General features: G+C 33.6%; 1 long non-coding RNA gene across 1 annotated transcript; it reads left to right on the forward strand.

Moving 5' to 3' along the window:
- The first annotated feature begins 775 nt into the window (after positions 1-775).
- On the forward strand, positions 776-3,675 carry LOC141559827 (uncharacterized). Its single transcript, XR_012487577.1, has 2 exons — positions 776-1,051; positions 3,565-3,675. It is a non-coding gene; the product is annotated as an uncharacterized LOC141559827 (long non-coding RNA).
- Positions 3,676-21,709: the final 18,034 nt, after the last annotated feature.

Raw genomic sequence — 21,709 nt, forward strand, 5'->3', positions numbered from 1 at the left:
TACAGGTGTAAGATGAAAGGAAAAAAAAAAAAGTAAGTCATAAGATAAAATAGGTTCCTGTCTTGTATCACTCTCTGGGCTTTGTCAAAGCACTTACTGTTAATGATAATCAGCAAACTCCTTCCTGTTGGTTATATGGCTTTTACCTGTTGCCTCTGATTGCATGGGACACTATAGTTTAGAACTAATGTTTGCCACAGTCAGGATATTCATAAGACAATGTGCATGAAAGAACTCTTCAGGGTTTGGAAACCATCCTCTTTGATCTGGATGGATGAGTGTATATATTACATGGAATACATCATTTGAATGTGGGTTAAAAAATTGGATGTGTTTTTGAGCAAATGAGAACCTTGTGTCTATCTGCAGGTTATTAGGAAGATAACAGGGAGCTAGTCTAAATTAGATGCAAAGAATAACTGCTGGTAAAAACTAGCTTCTTTCTAAGCCTAGTACAATCTTTTCTAATATGTCTTCTAAATCTCTCTTTAACACATAACACTTAACAGAGAGGTCTACTGTCTTTTTAAGGCATATATCCAAAACATTGCAGGAAAAAAACCCAAGACTTGGCAAAATGATGACTCCCACATACCTTTGATGATTCACAGAAACACAAATGATACCATCAAAAAGAACGCAGCAAACATGACTAAAAATCACGAGGTCTTGGGCAAGAAATTCAGTAAGGACACCAGAGGTGCCCAGAAATAACCAGGAGTATTTTCTTTAAGCAAGGACTTATTAAGGGAAAGGAAGGCCTGGGAATCAAATTATTGGTTAAGTATATGGTATCTAGGAGTAGTATTTGGATTTCTGGATTGTGGATTAAATATAGGAATGAAGGGCTCTTAGTTAGCAATGGAATGCATCAAATAGGAACCTGTAAGAATTTATTTGCAAATTTTGCAAATCTAATCAAAAGTATTTTAAACTAAAAAGAGATGTAGGTGGGAGGAAAGCTCATTTTGACAATCTAAAAATCTAGATAACAAAAAAGATAGTTATGGCATCAAAAAAAATGAGAGGAGAGAGGACCAGAAATTCACAGGTAAGAAAATTTGAGAAAGTAGCCATCATTAAGACCTATAGTCTCAAATTTCTATATTATGTTATTGTTGTTGTTTAGTTATTCAATTGATACTGACTCTTTGTGATCCCTTATGAGTTTTCTTGGCAGAGATACTAGAAGAGTTAGCCATTTCTTTTTTCAATGGATTAAGGCAAACAGAGTCTATGTGACTTGAAAAGAGATTTCCCATGAGTTTTATCTTGGGATGGGAGCAGTGAGCCAGAGAAAGCAAGGCTGACCTCCCCTCTTTAGGTCAGTTTCACCTCTAGAAAGACCCTTATTCTGTCAAAAACCCCTGAGAGAGGGTTGCCTAAGCCAAGATAAACACTTGGAATCTATTCCCTCCTCACCTTCACCCCATAAATGCTCCAGTTTGCTTCAACAGCTCAGGTGTTACTTGAAACTTTTTTTTGCCTCTTCCAGTGTCTTCATATACAAAAATTACCTTTTATCTAGTTTGTACATATTTTGCATGTATTAATATAGCAAACTTTTTGTGCTAATTCTCCTCCTTTAAAGCTGACCTGCAGGTTGAGTTGTCAAAAAGGAACAGCAAAATTAGGATTCTAGGGAATAAACCTAAATTGTTGAGTTCTTCAAATATGATTTCTTATAAACTTCCTTCTTTTTTGTTCTTATTGATTAGGATGGATTTAAATTCAAGTCCTCCTAACTCCAGAACCAGAGTTCTATCTACTGAGCCATCTTGCCACCTTCTGTAAACTTCTTTATATTGTTATTCAAAGACTGGAAGCTTCTAATACAAGGAGTCAAATTTGACCTTAACACTTAAATGGAAAAATAAACATATTTTAATTTGCCCCAAAAGGTAGAACTGGAATTATGAGTAAAAATTGTAAAGAGGCATATTCAGAATTGACAAAAGAAATATTTGTTAACATTTAGAACTATCTCCAATAAGACCCACCTTCTGAAGGTTATATGTTACTGATTGTAGTCTTAAACCAAGAACTGGGGAACGCCTGGTTGAAATATTATAGGAGTCTTCTGTACTGAAACAGGTGGAACTAAATGAACTCAAACTAAATGACCTCTAGTGATTCCTTCCAGCTCTGAGATTCTGTGATTCTTGGCAAAAAGACCCTCCAAATAGGGTCCCTACTTCTAAGGACATAAAATATAACCAGAAACATCAGAATAACACACTCAAGCAATGAGAGAACAAAAAAATATGGTATTGATTTTAGGTTTAACAGTAGTTCAGAAGAAAGAGATGTCTGCCTTAGTTGGAGTACTAAGATAAGAAGCTACAATGGAGAGTTGAAATCAGTGAAATGAAATTTAGGAAAAAATTAAAGATTCACACTTAGGTTCAAGAAATCAACTCCAGAAATATGAGTGGGGCAGGTTAACTAGGTCAAAAAAATGACTATACTTAATATAAAATCTGAACTGATCTTGGAAGGATAGATAGGAGGTAGGTGGTCAGAAAAAGTGACAAAATTTTTGTATTGATTTTAAAAACTTTAGAATTGATTGTATGATATGAGAGATACATGACCCAGGCACAGGACTGCCCAGCATGGCAAACCCTCTACAGGGAAAGTACTATGTTCTATGAGCAAAGCAGAATTAGAAGAAATTCAAGATACTCAAAATTAATGAATCCATCCCAAAAAGAAAATATTTGTGTCCAACCTGTGATTGAGAATTCTGAGTCCATCTTGGTCTGATCAGCCATAGTTAGACATACTGTAATTTAACTCTAATATAGTGATATCATTTTGGTCCTCTTTGAGAATGAAGAACAACAACCAACTAACTGACCAGGAGCTAAATAAGTGAGATATAGAAGAAATGTTTTTAGGATGATAGTAGGAATGGAGAAGGAGAGAGAGTGACAAAATGCACTAAGGTAGAAATCAGTATGGCATAGTGGGCAATAATGATTTTACCTGCCATAACTAGACTGGAGGTTGTATTTTAGATTTTAGGAAATAATGGGAATTTTAAGGAATGTTAGTTGTATGTTGTTTGTACAGGTTGTAGAGTCTTTGAAAGATAGGTAAGGGAGTTTAGATATTTAGTTATGGGAAATTATTGTAGGTTTTTAAGCAGTAGCTTTGTTTTTAGCATTCTAATTTGGTACACAGAACAGAATAGAGAGTTCAGAGTGGATGTACATTTTTCCATTATAGTTTTACATGCTAACTAGGCAATTCTTTATCTACAACTGAAGATCATAGAAGGAATAAAGGATAGTCATTCTTTTTCTATAGCTAAGGGCAAAATGTTACATCTCATCAAAATGGATTTTGGAGTGGTTGGGTTAGAAGTGGGAGAGAAAGTGGGCAATCATGCTGATTAAATAGTAAGCCTAAAACTCTGTAAGTTCCATACACAAACTTTCATTGCAAAGTTTGCAGGAGATTGTTTTTGCTTGATGGATCCCTTTAGTGCAGAAAACCTTCCCTGGAATGTGTAAAAGTCACTTATGTGTCACTTCCTTATTCATTTCTATACACTTTTAGGGAAGACACCTGAGCAAAAGAAAGTAGAAGCCAACATATGAAAAGGTCAGGTCATTTTGTCCTTCACTGCTGAAACATCACTGGAAGTCAGCTTGACGTCAGTTGAAAAAGGTTGATAACTATTCCTCTTTGTGCTGGGGCCATGAAACAACCTTTCATTGTTACTTCCTGTTATTGTTTTTCTCCTAACATTTGAGCCAATCATTTGTTTGAGCTGGCTGAATCCTTCATGTAATTTATGTACCTGTATTTCTGTTTTGTCTAGGCTCTGAGGTAAGATCTATGTCATAGGTGACGGGAATCTTCTCTCCTCCCCTTGCTTTTTAAAAGAGTTTAGATTTGGGCTCTACCAATAGCCTATGATGCTCTCTTTCCTCCTCAGGAATTTAGGGCTTCAGATTTACTATCAAGATGGAAAGGATTCCAATCTATTAAGCTGTTTTAGGAAGACAAAGCAGGTTCTAATATTCATTATGAAGACCAATTTACTTTAGAAATAGTGCTAGATTCTAAAATTACTATGAAATTCCCCTAATGATTCCATTTTAAAATGCTAATCCTTACAGGAAAAATCTAATCAAGCAGAAAATGAAGTTTATCTGATTTAAGAATGAACAGAGATTGAACTTTACCAGAATTTAAAAAACAGACTTGAATCAAAAAACACAGACCTACTTAAAAGCACACTCTAACCCAAAGATATTAAGATGAGGTTATTTGCTTTCAAAATAGAGATCAGTGAAGACCAGATTAATAGTTTTTTTTTTAACCCCCAAAAGAGTCATGTTTCCCAGAGAAGTTGAGATACAATAAAACAACAGGAGGATCAATAATTATTTCTTTGTCTCTAAAAATAATATTCTTTTTTTTACCCTTTCAGAAAATAGATTAAATGCAAGTTCCAGATGTGGCTCACCTGACCCAGCTTGAGAACTCCACTGATTGGTGTCTCTTTGTTCTCAAATATAGAAAAAGGGAGATCTAGAAATCATTAACAGACTATTCTGTAGGGGTTCCTGCTGAAATTTCTGACTAGCCCAGAATCTTTTAAAGCCTGTTTCCTACTGAGGCAAAGGGGTAGAGGTGGAGTTTTAAAATGAACTTTCATAAAACCCCTAATCATTATTCTCTGTTAAACATTCAGTTCCTCCAATATTGGGAAAGACACAAGCAGTTGGAAAACTATACTTTAAAATTAGAAAGGCATGTTTATTTCATTTTTAGTTAATTCTGACTATAGAATCTTATTTTATCTTTAAAATTCCTATTATAATTATCATCTACTAATTAATACATTAATACATTATATCCACATCAATAAAGTAGAAGACCCATTCATATTCTGGCCCTTAATGGAAGATAAATACTGACCATAAACAAATAAAGCCATTCCTGTCTTTTGGGTTAGATTTGTTTCAGAAGTCTCATGTTATGTTCATATTACTTTATAACACTACCTGTTTTATATGCAAAGTATGTAGAAAAGGTTTTTATGGCAGAGCTGGTTAATTTTGTGGAAAAAAATCAGTTCAAAATGTCAGTTTGTATCACATATATCACATAGTATCATCACATAGTATCACATAGAGATGAAACATATGGCTGACAGACTGAATTTTAAAAATTGAATTAAGCTGTTACTTTTTGTCATATAATCTCAGTCATATTAATACAAGAAAAACTTGTGCAAGGTAGGTTTTGATTTCTGTGTAAACTATTTTTAAAATAAATTTAATGCCTTTTATATTTATATTGCTTAGATTTTTCACCTATATCCCTCACCCACCCTGAAAGCCATCTTCTGGAACAAAGAAATTAACAAAAAAAGAAGAGCCAGAAAGAAGTGAGAAAGAAAAACAAAGAGAAAGAAGAGAATACATAGAAAAAAGATGATATACATACATACACAAATATACACACATACACACATCCCTATTTGTTTCATACCTAAATGCCTCCATCCTCCCAACTTTTACAAAGGAATATGGTGAGATATATTCTTGTATACCTTTTTTGGGAGAGAGGGAAAGTAAGGCAAGTTTTTTTAAATAACAGTGTTGTGATATTTGGTTTTGATTATTTTGTAATCTGCCACATGTTAGGTGATTAATAAATTTTGATGAATTAATCACCACACATCCATATTGGTTTATATTTTAATATTTTTTGGACATATAATGTCATCTAAGTGATTACTATCTGGAAATCTTACCTCTGAGAACACATTGCAATTTGTTCATAATTGCACATCCTGCATAATTACCATCTATATCTTCCCATAGATATTACATAAGGGCTAGGGTTGGAGTGGGTAAGGAACCCAAGGTGCATGCATTTTTCTCTATATCTAGTGTTTACAAATATAAATAGAGCTTGTATGACTTCTAACATTCCCTTGTTCTTTCCTGTAACCAGCTCTTTATCCCCATCAATCATCTATCCTTCTGATGATATTTTTTATGCTGTTTCATTTGTAAAATTCTTCATTGATAACATGCTGCATCCTGATGAAAACAACTATTCACCTCTCCATTGTCGTTTAGGCAAACTGACTTTTAAATTTTTGAAGGCTGCGGTATTCATATACTCATAGATTTAGACTAGGAGGAAAGTTTAGGAATCACTTTGATCACATAACTCCATTTTACTTATGAGAAAACCATATCTTGGAGAGATTATTGGTTTGTTTGGGGTCACAGATGTAATTATCATCAGGATTTAAAACCCACCTCTTCTCTGATTCAAAGCCCAATTCTCGTTATATAGTTTCATTTTATTTTTTAAATTTTCCTGACTTTTGCTCTCCTGACTCAGTTTCTCCATCTATAAAATGGAGATAATAATAGCACCTACCTCCCAGGGTTGCAGTGAGTATAAGTTAATATTTGTCAAATATTTTGCAGACCTCAAAGTGCTATATTAATGCTAATTATAATGATGATGAAGAGGAGAAGGAGAAAGAAAATGAAGAATAATGTATAAGACTGATGTAGCCATTTTAAACCTTGAGGATTTTTCTCTTAAATCCCATTTCACCAACAAGTTACATACCAAGAGCTAGGCTGGCTACATCTCTTTTCAAAATTCTAGAATTACCCTTGAAAAACCAGAGGATATACCTCTATTTCCATCTGCTTCAACTTCCTTGGTTGTACATTCCCAACAGTATCAGTTGAGAATAATTTTTTCAGTAAGCTTAAACTTGATTTTAGAAAGAGATATTTATAAAGGTGGCACGTTAAAAAACAATTGACACAAAATTTGTGCCAGTTTTTTCCATGAATACATGCTGACCTGAGGCTGAAAGTGAACTCAAGTTTAGAAAGCTCTTAAGAGGATAACTAACAGATCCAGGTAGTTGGATGCTCATTAATGGAACTCATTAATTAATGCTCAAGAAGTTGCAAGTAAATATGTTTAGATAGAGTCTTGGCTACCAATGCAGACACTACCACAAGCTTCTGGGATACCAGTTAAGACCCTTAGAGGAAGATAGAATATAGATAATTTTCCAGATACTTTGCAACTTGCAAAGCAATGCTCTGGTCAAAAGAAGGAATATAAAGAGACTCATTATACCTTGTATTTGCCCTACTGCAAAGTACCACTAAATGGTACTGCAAAGTCAATTTGTGGGGAAGATACAAGTACCCAGAATAGCGAGGTTGAATTGAGCTATGAAGAAAAGTAAGAATATCAAACCTTAAGTTACTGTCACTGGATAGAATCGAAAGAGGTTTCTTCTGTTGAGATACTTTTCTGAAGTTTACAGATCAGAAATATTTATATTTACTTGCTGAGCCAGAGAATTTGTACTAGGTCTTCCAGAAGATTAGGGTAGGGGAGGGGCATTTCCATTATGCTGGCGAAAGTTCTATGACTGGGGTTTTCACACACAATCTTAGAAAGAGAAGTATAGAGTTTCAGAAAACATGTAGCCAGGCAATATCTACCTTGGCTTTTCTTCCCAGACTCAGCTCTTACTGAAAAACTGATTCTTCAACACCAGGATAGCCTCCTAGACAATCCGCATGCCATAATGTGACTCATTTCTGATTTCTCTAAATATGTTTGTAAGGTAATATGTTTCAAATTTTATTTAGCCCCTTTTTATGCCCGTCTCACATTTTTCATAAAACAATTTGTGACTTCAGTAATTTTGTGAGCTCATTGTAGATACTCATATGTACATTCAAATTTATAAATTTATGAAATTTAAAAAATCACATAGCTTACTTTTGCTAGGATAAAGGTATTAGGTTACCACAAATTTATAAGACATTTTAAAAATGTGATTAAAATAGTGAAATATAAAATTATTTATTCATCAAATTCTTTATATATTTATATCTTGTAAGATGATCATAATAAATTTATTTTATAGGAGGAATTATTTTTTATTGTGAAGTGACTCATAGTGGCTTCTTTGATTATATTTTTATCCTTGTAAATAATTTTGACCATTAATTGATTCTGATATTTTGTTTCTATAACAACTCTATAAGAAAACTCCATTTTATATCAATAAGACATTACAAATGATAGCTAAAAAGAAGAAATTTTAAAGTTAGTCAGAGAGCTCTTTATTTACTTATATGTAGCATAAGAAGAATTTCAAGTTTTGTTTCACCATGTTATAAGAAAAATCTATTAGCTATTTGTCCATGCAAATGGATTCACTATCCATTAATATTTACCTATATGTAGGTTGTTAAGAGAAATTAATAATTTCTTCTGAAACTAGCCAAATATTTTATTTCATGTGCAAGATATTTTAAAATTTAGGAAATATAAGAAGTATAATTTTTAAATGTATTATCCATAACTCTAAGTTTTGTTTTTGCTTTTTGTTGGTTTTTTTTTTTGTTGACAAATTAAGTCATTTTTATGAATCAAAGAATAGTTTAGAAAATCTTGCTCTGATTTATGTAGGGTATTATTTTTTTTAAATTTACCATTAAACATGCAAATAATAAGATGAAAATTTTAAAACAAAGTGTACTTGATTCATCTTTATTATTATCACTATGATGACATGAAACCTATTCTATTAATTAAAACACTTCCAAAAATACTTAAATGTTTTTCAGTAATCTAGAAAATTTTTGTGCTCTGCTCTCATATTGTCAAAAAGTTTGTGCTCTTCTTTTTAATTTTTTAAAAAATAAAATTACTTTTTTCTCATGAGAACTTGAAAAACCATGGAGCTTGTAAACCTTTTCATTCCTGTGTATATAAATGCATATTTATATAAATTCAAGTGATTATGACCTATGTTTTGCTCTAAAATCATTTGGGTTTTATTGACTCAAAAGCTAATACAATCATTTAACATGATATAATTTTCATTAAAACATATGTAAAATATGTTGAAAATTTCATTTAATATGGCATTGCAATCATTGGTTTGCAAAGTAAGAATTTTTTTTCTTAACATAGTTTTCAACAACAAATTTTATAACTCTGAACTGAGCAACCTTAACTGCATTTGTTGCTTTGTTCTCTTGCTATGAATAATATAAAATTATTGTTTCTCAATTAATTGATCACAAATGTCTTCAGACATATGGGTAATTCTCCTTCCTACTGTATTATCTCCAAGTAGAGCCATTCAAATCTGCTTTGCATATGAATCTAATTTTCTCTTTCTTTTGTCTTGCCAATTAATTTTGCATGTATACCTCAATATGTCATTTAATTTTATTAAGGCTTTAGAATGCTCTTAAAGCAGTTTTTCGAAGTAAAACAAGGGAATTATTTTAAAAAATAACTAGATGCCTTTCATAAAGAAACCAAACTTTTATCCTAGTCCACATCTATGACATCCAAAGGATGATTTTCATTGTATAAAGTTGCTAACAATTGCTGCATAATATTGATTCTATATGCAACTATTGATGATAAACTGTTTGGCAAATCATATGCAAATGAATACAGAATATCCACTAGAGGAGTTGAAACTAATATAAGCAAAGAAAAACAAAAGACAACAAAAGCAGAATTAGAAAGTAAAAATGTTGAAAGGACTAATCCAGAAAACTGAGCTACTATATCACTTGAATTCACATGAATTGTTTTCAATGGAGAAAGACTGCCAAATATTTCACTTATATATTTATCTATCATGAAAGGATATGATTCTTAAAAATTAGAAATCAGAACAATTTTAGATTATTGTTTAAATTAAATTACTACAAATATCAAACAATTATAACTGTTTATTACATTGTACCTAACAAATTGAATAATGTTGAATAAAATAATAGCTATTTAAGTACTTTATGCTTCAATACAAATAGTTAAGTTTGAATTTATACATTTCATATTTCAAAGCTGAAAGCCACATAGTTTCACATATCATAAGCCAGCACCAACTGTCAATGATAGTGTAATATCAATCCTGTGTCAAGATTCAATATATACCAATATATACATTGGTATGTATTATGTAAAGTAATTGTTTCTTTATATTCATTACTGTTACAATTGTTTACTTTGATTCAAACATTAATTTTAATTTTAAAAAGGGATGACTTCATGTAGCAGCTGTACTTGTAAATATCCAATAATTTTTACCACTGCTTCTGACCTTCCTTAAATGGTCTCTTGTCTCTTCAGGAGAACATACCTCATAATTTAGAAAATTCTGTCTTAAGATGATTGGACAGTACCATCTTGAAAATATAACTAAAATTGTTTCTATAGGGTCTTCTCATCACAAATGTAGACACTGACCACTTGATACTTGAGGAAGATATGATATTCTCTCACAAGATGCAGACAATTGGGGAGAAGGATACAAAAATACACAAATTGCTTCTGTACTTTTTAGTTAAAGAAAAGAAGATGGAAACACATAGAAAGAAAATATACAGAAATACAGCCATGAAAAGGAAATTTCTTTTTCTGGAAGCCTCAACTATACAATGATAACTTCTTTACCAAACCTTGGGCTAGATATCTGCTGAAGACCCTTGTAGCTCTCAAGTCCTTTGATTCTATAAAATATCAAAGCTGCCTATCTAGCTAAGTGGGTACTGGAGGAAATTTAACAAACTTTCATCCTCTTTAAATATGTCAGGCAATGTTATCACCACATGTCACCACAAAGGAGGTACAAAAAAAGATCAATTGGAGAAATTCTGTTGCTAACTACTGCTCTAATAGTGAATCAGTTAGCTATTACTTGTTTTATCACAGCTGCTGACCATGGTACTGACCTCTTATAAAAGTATTTTTTTTAAGACTCACCATCCATTCTTCCCCATCTAGGAAGGTGTGTGATTTTGAGTCTTCTATGTACATATCTGTGATTATTTGACTCACATTGGAAAGGTCATGAATATTTTTTACATTCCCTGTATGCTTGATGTTCAGCATTTTTTTCCGATGACTCCTCAATTGACTTACAGAACAGTTTACTGTTATTTTGTACTCCTTATAAATAAATAAATGCCCCATATAACTTAACTTTCAGAGTTATTTGGGGATAAGCAGATTTCCAGCTTCTGTACATTATTTTTATCCTGCTTTTTGGTGTGGGATAGAAGAATAAATTGGAGGTCTCTTCTTGCACAAAAGATTTCTTGGATTTCCTTGTTTATGGCACATAAATTATTACTTGACCTCTACTACTGGGCTATCTTGACTTAGAACTCCAGTACATTGTAGACTTAGGTGAAATTAAAGCCTTTTCCTTGTAAGAAAAGTTTGAGGCATAAAACTGAGCAATATCCTACCATATCATCATCATTACCATCAACATCTTCCACACTTTCTCTTACAATTTTCACTTCTAATCCATTGGCACTTTCTCTTTTTCTGAAAACAAGCTCAGATCTTCTTAATCCCTAAAATCTCTTCCTTACCTCTAAAATACTTTCCTCCACTCACATACCAAAGCTCATTTGACCCTTCTAACTCTTTAAACCATTCAATATTTTTTCTCTCTTTCACAGTCAATCTCTTGGAAAGAAATGTCTCTATTTATGCATGCCTTTACTCCCTCTCTATTCAGTTCCTTGAAATTTGGCTACTGATTTCACAGTTTTAATAAAGAAAATGTTTTCTCTACAGCTGCCCACTTTCACTTTATGCTAATAGTCTTTATTCTACATGATTTCTCTATTGTTTTGATATTATCAATGATTCCTTCCATCTATCAACACTCACTTCCTTTGGTTTCTGTGATGCTGCTCTAACTAGGTTTTCTTTCTCCATGTATGAGAATTTTATTAATTTTCTTTGTTGGGGGGGGGGGCAGAGCCAAGATGGTGGAGAAGATACACTCGAATCTGTAAGCTCCCTTCTTCCCTCATTACCAATTAGTTAAATCAGCCTCAAAAATTACGCTATACTGATAGAAATCACAAGGATTGGAAGCACAACGTACCAGCTGAAGAGAACCTGGAATTTCAACAAAAAAGGTTGGTTCCGAGGGGAGGAAGAAAAAAGGCCAGCACAGACAGGGTTAGGTGCTAGCACACTGTGCCAATCAGGCTGGGGAGAACTCTGGGATCAGAGAAGCCACTGAGACAGAGGAATCTGGCACAGGCTTATAAAACAGCAGCTCAGAAGAGAAATCAAGCCACTTTAAAATATAAAGCCAGATACTAGAACCACCCCAATCTGGAAGTGACCTAACAGATCTCAGCAGGGCTGTGCAGCCACTTTCTGCTGTTGGGGCTTCACTTTGGGGTAGTTAAGAGCATGATCAGCGGGGACACAGCCTGAGGCAATATCTAATCCACATAGTGTCGGGCTTGGCTGGAGGCTGTGGAACTCAGCCACAGAAGTCCCAGAGAAGCAGAACCTTTGAAAATAGGGACCGCAGTTACAAGGTAGACACTTCCAGTTTAAGCACAGGGGCTTTTCAAGTCAGCTGCAGATATCCACACCCCACAGGACACATTGGCTGGGCTTTCTGTCGCCTTTACTGTTCAGTCTTAAACCTCAGGGCAGTCACTAGGAAACACAGCGGGGTCCTTCACTGGGCAACCCTCACAGCGCAGTCAAAGTCGTACTAATCACCTCTGAGGCACTTCCAGGGAGGGGGAGGGGAACTCTGTCCCAGAGCTTTCTCTTAGCTCAGACACAGGAGCCACTGCATCCATCTGGTCTGGGAGGAATCTGATAAAGAAATAAATAAATAAACTTCTTACCCCAAGGACAGACCCCAAAAGATTTTTAACAATGAATAAGAAGCTGAAGAGAACTATTGATTCCTTCTACACAGAGAAAGAGTGGGTATCCAACCCTGAGGAAGTTAACAGCAGAAAGTCAGCAGATAACACTCTAAAGAGGAACAATACCTGTCCCCCATTACATAACTCTCTCCTAGAAGAGACTATTAGAAAGTTAAGAAAGTTTGAAGAAAAATGGGGAAAGGAAAGAGAAGCTATGATAGAGAATAACAATGTTCTGAAATTTGAGTTAGAAAAAAAAAGAATTCACAGGAGATGCAGGGAAAAAATTTGTGAATTAGAAAAGGTTAAAAAAATCACAGAAAAGTAGGATTTCTGAATTGGAAAAGATAAAAAATTCTCAAGAAAGTAGGATTTCTGAATTGGAAAAAGAAAATAACTCTCTAAAAACAAAAATTAGGGAAATGGAAAATAAATTCAATAGAGCAAAATAATTCATTTAAAAACTCAATTGGGCATATACAAAAAGAACTAAAAAATGTGAAGGAAGAAAATAACTCATTAAAAATCAGGACGGAACAAATAGAAATGAATGATTCATTGAGAACCCAAGAATCAGTCAAACAAAAAAAAAATGAAAAGCTGGAGAATAACGTCAAATACTTACTGGGAAAATCTATAGACTTGGAAAATAGATCTAGGAGAGATAATCTAAGGATCATTGGACTTCACGAAAACTATGACCAAAAAAAGAGCTTAGATTCTATTTTACAGGAAATCATCAAAGAGAACTGTCCAGAGATAATAGAAACAGAAGGGAAAATAGGCGTTGAAAGAATTCATTGAACACCTTCTGAAAAAGACCCTAAAAAAAGAACTCCACGGAATATTGTGGCAAAGCTGCAGAACTACCAAACAAAGGAAAAAATATTGCAAGCAGCTAGAAAAAAGCAATTTAAATATCAAGGGGCCACAATAAGGGTCACTCAAGATCTGGCTGCCTCCACATTAAAAGATCGAAGGGCCTGGAACCTGAAATTCCGAAAGGCAAAAGATCAAGGATTGCAACCAAGAATAAACTATCCAGCTAAGTTTAGCATTTTCTTCCATGGAAGAAGATGATCATTTAATGAAACAGAGGAATTCCATTTGTTTCTAAGAAAAAACCAGACTTAAACAAAAAATTTGATCTATACCCACAAGACTGAAGAGAAACAGAAAAAGGTAAAAATAACTCTTGAGAACTGTATCTCTGTTGTGTATGTATAGAAAGTTGACATGGATAATTTGATTTTACTGATATAAAAAAGGGGGGAGTAATAAAGGGAAAGGGGTGGTATCAGAAAAAGAGGAAGGAGTGATAAAAAGAGGGAAACTCCATCCCAGGAAGAGGCATAGAAAAATATACCACATCTGAGGGAATTTAGAGAGGGGGTGAAACATTGTGTGAATCTTACTCTCATCAGAGTAGGCTCAAAGAGTAAATAATTGACGTATTTGTTTTTCAGAGAATTCTCTCTCCCCTTATTAAAAGGGGGGGAGAGGAAAAGGAAAAAGGAAAAGGAGAATAAGGGAAGGTTACAAGAAAAGGGAAGGGATTTGGAAGGAGGGGGGAGGGATACTAAAAAGGGAGGGCTGTGCATCACAAGTGGGGTCTATAAATTAAATATTGGGGAAGGGGTTTAGGGGGGTCAAGGGAAAAAAGCATAATCTGGGGATAATATGATGGCAGGAAATACAGAATTAGTAATTTTAACTGTAAATGTGAATGGGATGAACTCTCCCATCAAACGGAGACAGATAACAGACTGGATCAAAAGTCAGAACCCTACAATATGTTGTTTACGGAAACACACTTAAAGCAGGGAGATACATACAGAGCAAAGGTAAAAGGTTGGAGCAGAATCTATTATGCTACAGGTAAAGCCAAAAAAGCAGGGGTAGCCATCTTTATCTCAGATCAAGCAAAAGCAGAAATTGATCTAATTAAAAGAGATAAGGAAGGCAACTATATCCTGCTAAAAGATAGCATAAACAATGAAGCCATATCAATACTAAACATGTATGCACCAAGTGGTATAGCATCTAACTTTCTAAAGGAAAAGTTAAGAGAGTTGCAAGAAGAAATAGACAGTAAAACTATAATAGTGGGAGATCTCAACCTTGCACTCTCAGATTTAGACAAAACAAACCACAAAACAAATAAGAAAGAAATTTAAAAAGTAAATAGAACATTAGAAAAACTAGGTATGATAGACCTTTGGAGAAAACTGAATGGTGATAGAAAGGAATATACTTTCTTCTCAGCAGTTCATGAAACCTATACAAAAATTGACCACATATTAGGACATAAAGATCTCAAAATTAAATGCAGGAAGGCAGAAATAATACATGCCTTCTTCTCAGACCACAATGCAATAAAAACTACATTCAATAAGAAGTTAGGGGTAAATAGACCAAAAACTAATTGGAAACTGAATAATCTCATCTTAAAGAATGACTGGGTGAAATAGCACATTATAGAAACAATTAATAATTTCACCCAAGATAATGACAATGATGAGACATCATACCAAAATCTGTGGGATGCAGCTAAAGAGGTAATAAGGGGAAATTTTATATCTTTAGAGGCTTATTTGAACAAAATAGAGAAAGAAAAGATAAATGAATTGGGCCTGAAACTTAAAAAGCTAGAAAAAGACCAAATTAAAAACCCCAACCAAAAATCAAACTTGAAATACAAAAATTAAAAGGAGAAATCAATAATATTGAAAGTAAAAAAAAAAACTATTGAATTAATAAATAAAACTAAGAGTTGGTTTTATGAAAAAGCCAATAAAATAGATAAACCTTTGGTAAATCTGATCAGAAAAAGGAAAAAGGAAAATCAAATTGTTAGTCTTACAAATGAAAAGGGGGATCTTTCCACCAATGAAGAGGAAATTAGAGAAATAATAAGGAATTACTTTGCCCAACTTTATGCCAATAAATTTGATAACTTAAATGAAATGGATGACTTCCTCCAAAAATATAGGCTTCCTAGATTAACAGAAGAGGAGATAAATTGCTTAAATAGTCCCATTTCCGAAAAAGAAATAGAACAAGCTATTAATCAACTCCCCAGGAAAAAATCCCCAGGACCAGATGGATTTACAGGTGAATTCTACCAAACATTTAAAGAACAATTAGCTCCAATGTTATATAAACTATTTGAAAAAATAGGGAATGAAGGAGTCCTGCCAAACTCCTTTTTATGACACAGACATGATACTGATACCTAAACCAGGTAGATCAAAAACTGAGAAAGAAAACTATAGACCAATTTCCTTAATGGATATTGATGCTAAAATTTTAAATAAAATATTAGCAAAAAGAATTCAGAAAATCACCCCCAGGATAATACACTATGATCAAGTAGGATTTATACCAGGAATGCAGGCCTGGTTTAATATTAGGAAAACTATTAGTATAATTGACCATATTAATAATCAAATTAATAAAAACCATATGATCATCAAAATAGATGCAGAAAAAGCATTTGATAAAATCCCACATCCATTCCTACTAAAAATGCTTGAGAGTATAGGAATAAATGGACTATTCCTTAGGATAATCAGGAGCATATATTTACGACTGTCAGTAAGCATAATATGAAATGGAGATAAACTGGAACCTTTCCTAGTAAGGTCAGGAGTGAAACAAGGTTGCCCACTATCACCATTACTATTCAATATAGTACTAGAAACGCTAGCCTTGGCAATAAGAGCTGAGAAAGAGATTCAAGGATTTAGAGTAGGAAATGAGGAAATCAAACTATCACTCTTTGCAGATAACATGATGATATACTTAGAGAACTGCAAAGACTCTGCTAAAAAGCTATTAGAAATAATTCAGAATTTTAGCAAAGTTGCAGGATACAAAATAAATCCACATAAATCCTCAGCATTTTTATATATCACCAACAAAATGCAACAGCAAGAGATACAAAGAGAAATTCCATTCAAAATAACGGTCAATAGTATAAAATATTTGGGAATCCATCTACCAAAGAAAAGTCAGGAATTATATGAGCAAAATTACAAAACTCTTGCCACAAAAATAAAGTCAGATTTAAATAATTGGAAAGACATTCAGTGCTCTTGGATAGGCCGAGCGAATATAATTAAGATGACAATACTCCCCCAAATGATCTATTTATTTAGTGCTATACCAATCAGACTCCCAAGAAACTATTTTAATGACCTAGAAAAAATAACAACAAAATTCATATGGAAGAATAAAAGGTCGAGAATTGCAAGGGAACTAATGAAAAAAAGTCAGATGAAGGTGGTCTAGGTGTACCTGATATAAAGCTATATTATATAGCAGCAGTCACCAAAACCATTTGGTATTGGCTAAGAAATAGACCAGTCGATCAGTGGAACAGATTAGGTACAAAGGACAAAAGGGTACATCTATAGCAATCTAGTCTTTGACAAACCCAAAGATACCAACATTAGGGATAAAAATTCATTATTTGAAAGAAACTGTTGGGAAAACTGGAAATTAGTATGGCAGAAATTAGATATGGGTCCACACTTAACACCATATACCAAGATAAGATCAAAATGGGTCCATGATTTAGGCATAAAGAATGAGATCATAAATAGATTAGAGGAACAGAGAATGGTCTACCTCTCAGACCTGTGGAGGAGGAAGGAATTTATGACCAGAAGAGAACTAGAGATCATTATTGATCACAAAATAGAAGATTTTGATTACATCAAACTAAAAATTTTCTGTACAAACAATACTAATGCAAACAAGATTAGAAGGGAAGTAACAAATTGGGAAATATTTTTACAGTTAAAGGTTCTGATAAAGGTCTCATTTCCAAAATATATAGAGAACTGACACTAATTTATAAGAAATCAAACCATTCTCCAATTGATAAATGGTCAAAGGATATGAACAGACAATTCTCAGATGATTAAATTGAAATTATATCCACTTATATGAAAGAATGCTCCAAATCACTACTGAAATGCAAATTAAGACAACTCTGAGATACCACTACACACATGTCAGATTGGCTAAGATGACAGGAAAAAATAATGATGAATGTTGGTGGGGATGTGGGAAAACAGGAACACTGATACATTGTTGGTGGAAAAGTGAATACATCCAGCCATTCTGGAGAGCAATTTGGAACAATGCTCAAAGAGTTATCAAACTGTGCATACCCTTTGATCCAGCATTGCTGCTATTGGGCTTATATCCCAAAGAAATACTAAAGAGGGGAAAGGGACCTGTATGTGCCAAAATGTTTGTGGCAGCTCTTTTCGTAATGGCTAGAAACTGGAAGATGAATGGATGTCCATCAATTGGAGAATGGTTGGGTAAATTATGGTATATGAAGGTTATGGAATATTACTGCTCTGTAAGAAATGACCAGCAGGAAGAATACAGAGAGGTTTAGAAAGACTTACATCAACTGATGCTGAGTGAAATGAATAGAACCAGAAGATCGCTGTACACTTCAATGCTATATGAAGATGTACTCTGATGGAAGTGGATATCTTCAACATAAAGAAGATCCAACTCACTTCCAGTTGATCAATGATGGACAGAAACAACTACACCCAGAGAAGGAAAACTGGGAAGTGAATGTAAATTGTTACCACTACTGTCTATCTACCCAGGTTACTTATACCTTCGGAATCTAATACTTAATGTGCAACAAGAAAATGGTATTTACACACATATATTATATCTAGGTTATATTATAACACATATAAAATGTATGGGATTGCCTGTCATTTAGGGGAGAGAGTAGAGGGAGGGAGGGGATAATTTGGAAAAATGATTACAAGGGATAATATTATAAAAAAATTACTCATGTATATATATTGTCAAAAATATTATAATAAAGTGACTTTGTTTTCAATAATAAAATAAAATAAAAAAAAAAGAAAGAAATTGGGCCCTCTGGGGACCATATCTACCAGAAGGAGTTGGCATTGGGAAAGTAGTCCTGGAAGGGCTAGTGAACTGGAATAAAGTGAAAAAAAATTTTAATAAGTGAAAAAAATTTTTTTTTCTTTGTTGGAATATCATCCACACTAACACCAACTAATGATACAATCCTTGGAAGGCTTTGCTTTGAGTCTTTTTCTTTTCTATATCTAACTGGATGATTTCATCAGCTACCCATGTGTTCTATTATAATTTCAATGAAGATGACTTTCAGATATTTAAATTTGGCCCAAATATTTCTCATGAATTTCAGTCCTTCATTGCTAACTGGCTGCTGGAATTATTTATCCAGATTCCTCAGTGGTACTTCAAATTTATGATTATCATGAGATTATGGATAAGGCTTTGAACTGGATTGTGGTAAACCCGAGATCATATATCACTTACATTAGGAAAAATTGTTTACTTCCTCTGAATTTCAGAAATGATGAATTCAGCAGTCTTTGAAGATTGTTACAGTCAGAAATATATGATCTTGTGAACTCTCTGCTTTATGTATTGCATTCTTCAAATTATGTTGTATTTATTTATTTATTTATAACAATATCCACTTGTGGAAGAACAAGTCCTTGAGCAAAGGGCTCCTTGAGATTCCTATATTTAATTGTCTCACACCAAATAAGCCTTTAATTAATGTTTTTTAAGTTGAATTGAAACTTCTTACCATGGCTTTCAGGACCTGCTACAATCTAGTTCTAGTTTTCTCTCAAAATCTTCTCCAATTTCTCCTGCGAGGAGTGATTAATCACTTTTCCATCAAAATCCTTTTTCCACTTTGATTTTTCCATTTCTAGAAACATGCAGGATATAGGGACTAGAATTAGAAAGACTTGACTTTGGTATCATATTCTTAATATCTTTGTGATACTGGGAAATTCATTTAATATCTCTTAGTCTCAGTTTCCTCATCCATAAAATGAAAATAATGATGATGATGATGATGATGATGATGATGATGATGATGATGATGATGATGATGCTAATCTCACAGAATTCTTATGAAGATCAAATTAGGTTATATAGATTGATAGCTAGATAGATAGATAGATGGCACTTTGTAAACCTTAAAGTGCTTTATATATATAGCTATAGGAAGTATTTAGGGATTGAATGACTATTTCAGAGCAAATAGCTTCCTCAGCTTATATCCCACACCCAGGACATTTCATTTAGAAAACAATGAAAGACTGGGAGGATTCTTTTGGTTGAGAGTTATTTCTGATTTAAGAGGCAATCTCTTCTTGTATTTTCTTTGAAGTAGAATCTCTGTACCTTCATGGGACTCATGTTCCAATGATTCACAACTAAAAAAATGACTCCCAATTTCCTTCTCTCCCTCCACTCTCACCTTCATTGGAAATGTGAAGCAGGTATCATCTCAACTTTTTTTGCCCCAGGTGAAAAAAATCCTACTTTGCTTCTAAATCTATTTTCTGTTCTAATGGGAGACAAAAATGTGGTTGGCATCTCTTGCTGCCCTATGGGGCTCATAAAGGTTAAACTGTAGGCCAGGTTTAATTGTGGAACCATAAAGCAATAATGGGAGATCATAGCTTGTGACTGTTGCAGTTCTAATGTTGATTGATAGGTTACAGTTTTTTTTAAGAATGCATCAGTAATTCATGCTTTATTACTCCCGAATTAGTGTAATGCTTCAAATCATCTTGTGGTAATTCAACACAATTATCCATAATTATGAATAAATTCCTGTAGGGTGAGAATATTAATTCCCTCTGTTCAGATCATGCCTATCAACCAATATCCAGATACTACCCAATAATTCTAAATACTTAATAAAGAGTCACCTTTTTACTTTTTAAAAAGTTTATAAACTTTGGCTAATAATGATTTCTTTAGCTAGTTGTTCAATGTATTCTCTGCTTTCAAATGTCTATACCCTTGTAACAAGTAATTGTAACAGCTAGCATTTACACAGCATTTCAGTATCTGAACAGCCCTTTATATATGTTATTTCATTTGATCCTCAAAATAACCCTGTGAGGTTGGTTGCTATTATTCCCATTTTATTGATATGGAAACTGAGCCTCAGGCATTACATGTCTTCCCAGGATCACACAGCCATCCAATATTCAGCTAAACTTTGAATTCATATCTTCCTAATTTTAATTCCAGGACCATTTCCATTATGACATCTAGGAGGCCCAAAGCCCATACAGAAAAGGAAGTGGTTTTCAAAACTGAAAGCTTGGGTTCATGATCTCAAGTGTGATGATATGTACTATTTACTCTCATCTCTTGCATACTCTAGTACCCTCAGCCCCAGATAAGACATTTCATAAGTCATTTCTCTCTTCTCTCATAAAAGTTTGTCTCAGATCTCTCTCTCTTCCTAAGTCACAGATTGTATAGTACTTTAGTACAATAAAAGAATTTGAGGAGGACACTGATAATGGTATTTTAAATCCAATTCTCCCTTGATGTACAAAAACCTTCATTTTCAGAGGTACTGGGTGTATAATCCTAGCACCAATCAATATTCTGTCTGTTAGCACACAACTTTAATATAGATACAAGTTGTGACATATCTCAAAGTGAAGGAGGACAGTTCAGGATTAGTTATTATAAATGATGATATCAGGAAGAATGAATAATAGGGCTACTGATCACCACCTGATCCTGAGAGTTTTCATTTAAAACTTTAAGCCTTATAAATTTCTTCTGGAAATAACTTCCGCTAACTTTTTTGAACCTGAACCTGAATCATTTAATCCATCAGATTAACATAAACCTCTCTTTTATTTCTACCTCTTCCCCCTTTTTCTCCTTTATTCAGTCTTCCCTTACTAGCATCCCAAAGCTATTAGAGCTGATAAACCTTTATGTTTCATGTTTTCAGTCATTTTCAGCTGTGTCCAACTCTTCATGCCTCTTTGGGATTCTTGGCAAAGACACTGGAGTAGTTTGCTATTTCCTTTCTCAGTTCATTTTACAGATGAGGAAACTGAGGCAAACAGAGTTAAGTGACT

The sequence above is a fragment of the Sminthopsis crassicaudata genome, chromosome 3 (genome assembly GCF_048593235.1).
Source record: "Sminthopsis crassicaudata isolate SCR6 chromosome 3, ASM4859323v1, whole genome shotgun sequence".
Classification (NCBI taxonomy): Eukaryota; Metazoa; Chordata; class Mammalia; order Dasyuromorphia; family Dasyuridae; genus Sminthopsis; species Sminthopsis crassicaudata.